An 8,644-nucleotide genomic window follows, 5' to 3' on the forward strand; every position below is an offset into this window, starting at 1 on the left:
CTAAATTTAAGGCAGAGGTATGTGAGTTATCTCTTTACAAGACAAAGGAAAGAATATGTAAAAAGAGTTGTTAAAATGGTATCAGTGCCGGTAGGGTCTGGTTATTGGGTGGTCCTATAACTTTTAGATAAGAATCAAACCGGATTAAGTACATGGCAGAAGCCACCACCTTAAATATTATCTTCAGCTAAAGACAAAGGAGGATGTTGGTGGTGGGGGGAGTCAGCTACATGAGGTCACCAGACAAGCACAAGAAGCAAGACTTAAGTCCTTGCCCTCTCCATTAAGAGTTTCTAGAGATAAGGTCATCCCCCCTTCCTCCTGGTGCAGAGAGGGAGACAGCCCCCGCAGATGGAGACTTCCTTCACAAATGCAAATGTCTCTGATCAAAGGGCAAGCAAATTCCACTCCTCAGAGCCTCCTTCTCATCTGCAGTTTTTAACAGTAACCAGCCTAAAATAATCCTGATCATCAAGGACTCCTGGAGACTTCTCTTTTCCACCCACTGACCATCTTACTCACCCTTGTGCAAAAGGCTTTGGGTCCCCAGTGAGGAGTCAAGCCAAGGGACTCTGGCCCTTTTGTCAGTCTTCAACTTGTTTAATCTGCCTAACCATTGCCACAAGCACAAGCGATTGTTGGTCAGGTTTCTCCTTGTAATCTCTGCCTTCAGGCTTTCAAACTTTTTCCAAATCGGGATACACCTACTTGACTTGTCTGGAGCCCTTTAATCTTGGTGGACCAGTAGGGGGACCCTTTTGCCTTTCCAACCTTTGGTAGTGCTGTATGAATACCTTGGTTCTGACCTCATTGATGTCCATTTTATTCCTCCCAGTTCTTCAAATTCATCTAAAGATTTCCACTCTCCTGGGACAAGTCCTGTGACTCTTGCCTTTCTGTTTCCTCTCTGTTTCACTCCTATCAATATTTGCTTGATTCACATTAGCCTTTAATAACCGTTTAGAGATTTTCACCCAGCTAAAACCAGTCTCTTGATTGTCTCCTCTGTCTTTCCCCATTCTGTTGTTAATCAACCTAATATTTTTCTTGGCAGTTGTAAAGCCCATGAAGGGAAACTGAGACAGCAAATTCGATAAGGCTTCCTGAACTGTCCCTCACTTTTGCAGCTGCAAGGTTATACGGGGTGCCCACATGAAAGTGGTCCCCTTAACCATAATATTTACCATGACCTGAGTAATGGGCATATTCAGTGGGTGAATATCCGGGTCATCATAAGGCCAGTCCCGCATGGCTTGCATGTGAAGCCACTCTCGTATTCCATTTTAGTAAAGGTTCCTCAGGAAGCTGACAATATCCATCTATAAAATGAAACAATTCCTTCCCACTGTACCTTCTGGTTTCAATAGTTTTTTGGTTTTGTGCTCCACCCATGTTGACTCCCTTCTTGGTGACCAGAGGTCTTAGAGGTAGTTTCCATTGTCCCAGCATAATTTGTGTTTTGCGGGGTGGCTTTGAGGCCAGTGACTGAATTCTGAGCTTAGTCTAGCATCGAAATCATACCTAGTACTTTCTTTTAATTTTATGTTAGCTATGACAGATAACAATAACAAAGAGACTGAATATTTTGCCTTTCTCTTCTTAATTTGCATTTCCCTATGCATCCAGTGAACCAACTGCCTGTGATTTGGATCCGTCTCCAAATTCCATTGGTGACATTTACCTTTAGTAACTGAGTGTGGCACAGCTCCTGGTCCAAATCATGGGTGACCACGTTGCCATGCCGGAATCAAAGGTTCATGTCCCACCTTTTCATCCTTTCTCTTCCCAAACCATGTGATTTTATGAGTCAAGGCTGATGTGGCAAGTCCCACTTCCCTGACACCACCTGTATTCGAATTATCCCAGTTTTTCCTCCCATGTATCCTTTACTCTCATGCAGAACTCTACTTTCACACTCACAACACTTTTGACACCAGATTTGTGTATGGGTGTGCAGGGGGAGGGGATCCCCACATGCGAGCAATTCTGCGACACCACCTGGGTGTGCTACATTGATGATTTGCATATATTTTCTCCCATTCTGTGTGTTGCCTTTTTCTTTTTTGGAAATTACAAGTTGTTTATTGAATCACAATATCATCTTATATAGTGCTAAAAAGGAAGTAAAATTAAGCCAACCTTATATCTATATTTTGATTTTACTCTGTTTTTAATACTAAATATTTTGTAAAATATATTAATATCAAAATGAAACAAAAACAATTAAAACAATATAAAGTTGTAAATGCATAATTTAAAGGATAGAAAGCTTAATATTATAAATTTATTTAGCAAGCTAAAACATGCCTTCAAGGAAGGCTGAGGAGCTTCTCTAGAAACCATCTGTAGCCTTTAGCATATGAACTAATTCACAATATAGCGTCTGCACCCCATTTATGGAAATTTCTGGCTTTTCAAATTTCTCCTATTTTTTCAAATGTTTCTGCTGCAGTACATTAAGACAATTTGCAAATGATAAAATATTTTACCAAAAACATTTCAGCAATACATCTTAAAATTTATGTCTGCATAGACAGAAAGAACCTAATCTTACTGACTTAAAAAAAAAACTTGAGAATCTTTGGTAGACAATTACCAGCCAGGCATGACATCCGGGAACCACGTTCTTCCCAGGTATTTGAAGGCTTCAGCGTGAATTTTATCCAGGCCGTAATCCCCATCGGGGTCAGAACCTCCTCCATCACAGAGAGCTGCGCGAGCCTCCTCCCACCCAGCCTTACAAACTCAACCACGGCACTGCAGCGAACTTCACATGCACTGAGGCCCAAGGCTGTTCAGTTTTTACAGTGTTGAGCAATACAGATCAGCTCATTACCAAGAGTCTGAAGAACGTTTGCACACACCACTAACTCAACTAGGCGTGGGCAGTTAGGACCTATCCGTCCTAGGACCGCTTTGCTTACTGACCGACCGAAATAAAGATGAGTGACAGGGGATTCTTCTGTGAAGAATGTCTCAAATTCCTCTTCATTTAAAAAGAAGCATATGACAACATTAACTCCAGGGGAGTGTTTAATAAGTGCATGTCAACTTTGTTTTTTAATGGAATGAAATTTAATTTGTCCAGGATTTTCACTCACAACATCAATTCGAAGATGTTCAAGGTTAACATGAGTCTCACTTGAAAGGGCCAGGAGAAGTTCATCACTTGGAATGTAATAATTCAATGCCAGTTCTCTAAGGCCTTGACAATGATCAGCTACACAAAGGATTCCATCAGATGAAACATAAGGACAGCTGCTCATTTTTAGGAGTGTTAGAGTATCACTATTATTGGCCACCAGAACCTTCAGTGAAGGGTCATCCACGGGTGGGTCTTCAATTTTGATTGATGATAATGATTTTGAGTTGACAAAAACAACTGTAAGTGCTGACACAAAATGAGACTTTGACACGTTCATAAAACTTGGATTGGCCCTAGAAATCAAGCCCAAGGTGTGGAGAACCATTTCCCAGCTGAGAAAATATATCACAGGCAGCCTCTGCTGATTCAGTACTGCTATCAACCTTAAAGCTGACATACTGGAGACAGGCAACATGCCTTTTAAAGATCTGCTGAATGAGATCACGAGGAGTGGCTTGAAAAGACAAAGTTGCTGATTGGTTCAGTTCAAATTCAAACTTTCTCCAAAGGTCAGGGATATGAAAAACTTCGTTCCATCTCCTACATACAGAAGATGCGGGGGCCTGATCTGGTGGGCTCTGGTGGCATCCCGGGGAGAGGGGAGACCTCCCTGGAGACCGAGACATTGCTCTGACCTGGTCCAGGCGTGCTGACACAGACCCCGGTGGGCGCCATTGAGGTTCCTCAGCTGTGTGTTGCCTTTTCAGTCTCTTGATAGTGTCCTTTAACGCCCAAGGGTCTTTAATTTTCATGTAGTCTAATCCATGCATTTTTGCTTTTGTTGCCAGCTCTTTTGGTGTCACGTCCAAGAATTCATTGCCAAATCCAATGTCATGAAGTTTTTCTCTTATGATTTATTCTAAGAGGTTTATAGTTTGAGCTCTTAGGGTGGGTCTCTGATCCATTTTGAGTTAACTTTTGTATATGATGTAACATAAGAAAAATTTGGTATTTAACGTTTGACGTTTGCATTGCCTATTAGGCACATCAATGATTATGTTGAACGGGAATTTGAATATACAGTATCCCCCTTCTCTGTACAGCACATTGCTACTTTTCCTTTAAGACCCAGCCCAGCTGTTATGAAGTCTTCCAGACACTAAGAGAGGAGAACTTCCAGAGGTTGGAGGTCATAGAAGACAAAGACATGGAGGAGGCCATCAGATTTGTTGATTAGAAGGCTCATTGGTGAGCACTGAGAGAGCAGAAGGCTGAACACCATGTAAGCCAAGAGAGGGTAAGGACAGGCACTTTTTCCAAAGGCTTGGCTATGTGGCCTTCTTCGCCTTTTACTTTGATTGCCTTGTCAGCATTTCTCAAGTGTTTTGATGGTGAAAGAGATCCAGAAGGTTTGTGTCTCCAGCGGTACCTTAAAGAGGCCACCCTCTTTCCGGGAAGGGATGTCATAACTCTGGTGGTGGGCGGGATTTACAGACAGACAGATTTTGGCTTAGACTAAGTTCTAATGGACGGAACATCAGAGCCAGATAGACTTAAGAGTTCAAATCCCAGCTGCACCACTCAGCAGCTGTGTGACCCTGGATAAGTCACTTTCTTGGATCCTCATTTTCCTCTGTCAATTAGGTGTTGTGAGGGTTAAATGAGATCAAGTAAGCAAAGATACCGAGTGGGTACACAGCAGAACAGAGTGGTGACACAATAATTGTTAGGGAAGGATGGATAATGAGAAACAATATTCAGCACAGGCCCCAAATGGAATGAGGTCCCTGTCATCGGAGATGTTCAGGGACAGACTACCTGACTACTTAGTGGGAACTTTATGCAGAGGCATCTAATGGTTTTACCAGCTGTATGATGAAGTCGTTCCAATCTTCGATTTTAGACTTCTGAGAATCCCAAGCAATAGAAATGCAGACACAAAAGATGTTACTGAGACCACCCTGCTAATAGTGGAGGCTTCACGCCCAAATGAGGTCTTTCTGGGACAATTGGGCTCTTAGGGTGAGGGTGAATACCATCCAAGGGACTCTGTGTCTATGTGTGGGGTGAGGGGTAGTGCAGTACTGTCTCGGATTTGAGACCCCACTGCCAGCTACGCTGTCTGCTGCTGCCATCTGGCATTTTGCCTCAGCACTGCACGGCATTCCAATAATCAAATAAGCCCCCGAAGTGATTGTGTGTTCATTTTACCCCTTGACTCAGTCAACTGGGGCATCCCATACTAATCTCTCATTTACTTTTTTGTGGTTTTATCATAACTGACTCCTATTTGGGGCGAAGTCTGTAGGTGTTGGTAAAGTGAGAAAGAGTGTTTCCTGATTATCTAGGCCTTTGTGTGTGGCTCACAATACCTTTGTCAGCTTTGTCCTCCAAAGCTACGGCCACGATGCTTCTCCCCACTGCACCCTCTTCATGCCGCTGCTGCTGGCCCCAGTGCACGCCTTCATCCCTGACCTAGGCTTTTGCAATAGCCTTTTCGTTGGTTTTCCACCCCTGGTGTTCACCCCTCTTTAATCCTTTCAGCATCCAAGCCATTTACTGACTCCAACCTACCCTTGTAGCTTGCTCCTCTCTGCCCTCCCGCTCATGCACACTTGGCTCCAACCTAATGGGGCATGTAGCCTTTCCCTGAGCAACTCTCTCTTGCAGCTATCCAGTTTTCCTTCTTCTGCCAAAATCCCACCTTTTTGTGTAAAGCCCATACCATATACCCTTCTCCCCAAAGCCAGCTGTAAGGACTCTAACTGTGTGTGCACTGTGTGGCTCTCTTTGTGCCCTGATCACACGGTACCTTCTATTTAGAGTTCTGTGTGTGCCGGTCTTATTTCCCTTGAAAGTCTGTAAGCTTCACTTCTGGCATCCGTAGCTGTGTTCTCTCCACATTCCTTCTCATTTTCAAAACAAGCTCTTTTTACCAACCATGATTTCTCCCCTGAGTCCCTACTACATTTAACAAATAAACAAATAAACCTAATCAAGGGTTGTGCGGGTTATACTGAAAAGTAATTTCAACACCTGACATCTTAAAAGACATATTACGGTAGTCATTCTAGGTACTTATTGACCTTGTAGAAGTCTGAGTGGGGAAAAAAAACCAGGCTACAATTGATCAGTTCCACCAAATGTTGCCTGGGTACTCCTAATCAGGAAGGAGCCACATTTGCTCTTCTGGTGTACCTTTTCCCTTTTTAGAAATGTCAAGCCCAAAGGGGAAGGTTGCTTGAATGATTTATTTGATTTATTTCTTAGCTTGTGAACCTGACTAACTTAAGCCACTGTTTTGTTCTTGGGCATCATGGAATTTTAAAGACATGAGCCATTCTCTAGTTTGTTCTTCAGGATGTGGGCATATTGCCATTTAATCCCTTGAATGTACACAGTGGGCTAACATACACAACAGAGGTGAGTGCAACATTTACTTGGGAAGCATCAATTTCCTTAAAACAAGATGAGAAGAACCCACCACAGCTCTTCAAACAGCTTCCATGTTCCTGATGTTGTTTATGAGAACATTCCTCATTTCACGGTAGATTGGTTCCCCCAGACTTTGTTTCTCCTGCAGGGAGTATATTGAGTTAGGTGGGGCATGAAGGGTCAATGGGCCTTAGTAGATAAACAGCCACCAAGGCTATGTTTGTTAATGCCGACATGACTAATGTAGAGCAAAGGGCATTCGGAACAGGATGCACACATATGCAAGTGCGCAAACCTGTTCCAAAAGCTGTTAGGTGTGGAAAAGCTTCGCTGTGGACCTGCAGATCCTATTTAGGAGTCAGCTATGGAAATGAAGTCAGAGTGACCCTCCTTGTGTTTTATTGTAGGCCAACTTGCTACGAGAGCTTCTTTCCACGGAAATGCTTTATTATGGCACTCTGTTTCTGCAGAGCTTCACTTTGGACTTAGTAAGAAATAAGCGGAAGTGCCTGTTTCAGCATGAGGATTGTGTCTGGAACTTAATTTGCAAAAAGTACTCTCTACCCCAGCCCACTGGTCAGAAAATGACCACCCTCCTGCAGAGGACTAATGATAATAGTTTAATCCTCACTACAGCCCTGGTAGGTAGGTATTATTCTTCCCAGTTTCCAGCAGGAGGGGAGATGATGGAGTACAAGTCAGAGCTTAGACTCTGAAGCTAGACTGCACGGGTTTGAACCCCAGCTCTGCCACTCACTATCTGTGTGTTCTTAAGCAAGTTGCCTAAATTCTCTGTATCTCAGTTTCCTCATCTCTAGAGTGAGATGACAATAGAACTTCCAGATAGGGTAACATGAGTTAATTCATGGAAAGCACCTAAAACTATTGCTGAGCACACGGTCAGTGCTAAAAAAAATGGAAGACCTTCTTCTGGAGTTAGGTGGCCATTTTCTGGTCAGTCAATAGGACAAGAAAGAAGGAAAACTGTGGGTCACTGGAGCAGGCTGGCCTTTTCCATCGTTCCTGAGATGAGCTGTGTGACTCTGGCTGGGGGCAGGGGCAGGCACAGAGAAGAGTTGGAGAATGCAGTCCAGGGGGAGCTAGTAGTGCCTGGGATGTGTCCCAAATGTGTCTGCAACAGCCTGAAGCTCCTGGAATCCAGGAGATGAGAAAGAGCCCTGTCCTACGCAGGCTCCAAGAAGAGTTGAAAACTCCAAGGAATATACAAAGTGCGAAGCTCCATAAATCACACTAAATTCATTTCTGAACTACTACTTTACCCTCTTAATTTAGAAGTGGGAATTTGCAAAGCAGCTGACTGCTCATTGTAGTTTTTCTTGGGGAGACCTGAAGCACAGTTTCTGGCTTAGCTGGCAGGGGTGTCAAACACCCGAGTTACATGGAACCATCTTGTCCTCTTACCTTACACTTTCTAATGATTGGACTTGGCGTTTTATTGTCATCACAGAACTTAAATGTTTCAAATATAATTTTGTTCAAAGTGCTCAGTCCACAGTGAACTACCCAGTTTTCCCCACTTACTTTTCAGCCGCACTCTCAGGTGGTGTGTACAGCAGCCACTTCAGCATTTCCACCTTTCTGTGCACAGGTTCGTAGCTGCTATTCATGTGGACACAGGCTGGTTCACAAGGGAGCACAGGACAAAATGTAGGATTTCTGCCTGTTTCTGATTTGCTGTAATAAGGGATGTGTGCTTAGGGCAATCATTCCCATGGAGGGTAAGGGGGAAATTTAGTTGAACATAATGTGTGTGGGCCTGAGTAAGGCTCAATCCAATCCCATGCCCTTCACTTGGCGTTGGAGTCCAGTCTCTGACTGCCCAAAGGGTTTCACAATGCATGCTGGGAGATGTGGCCCCAGCCGGCAACACTGGCAATAAGCGAGGAGTCATAAGAGCCTCTCAGCAAGAGAAATTCACCAGGCCACTGAGCTGGCGAACTCAAGTGATCCACTATTTCTTCATTCGTCGCGATAACCATATTTCTTGACAGAGCACCACGTGCCAGATACTGTGCCATGCACAGCCAGACACACATCCTGCCCCTGAGGAAATGATTGTTCAGTAGAAGTATAGATAATGAAACAAGAGATTCCAATGCAGTG

General features: G+C 43.7%; 1 pseudogene; it reads right to left on the minus strand.

The window, feature by feature from the left end:
* Nucleotides 1-2,592: 2,592 nt before the first annotated feature.
* LOC123282418 (F-box/LRR-repeat protein 21 pseudogene) lies at nucleotides 2,593-3,915 on the minus strand (annotated as a pseudogene).
* Nucleotides 3,916-8,644: the final 4,729 nt, after the last annotated feature.

Source organism: Equus asinus, chromosome X (assembly GCF_041296235.1).
Source record: "Equus asinus isolate D_3611 breed Donkey chromosome X, EquAss-T2T_v2, whole genome shotgun sequence".
Taxonomy (NCBI): domain Eukaryota; kingdom Metazoa; phylum Chordata; class Mammalia; order Perissodactyla; family Equidae; genus Equus; species Equus asinus.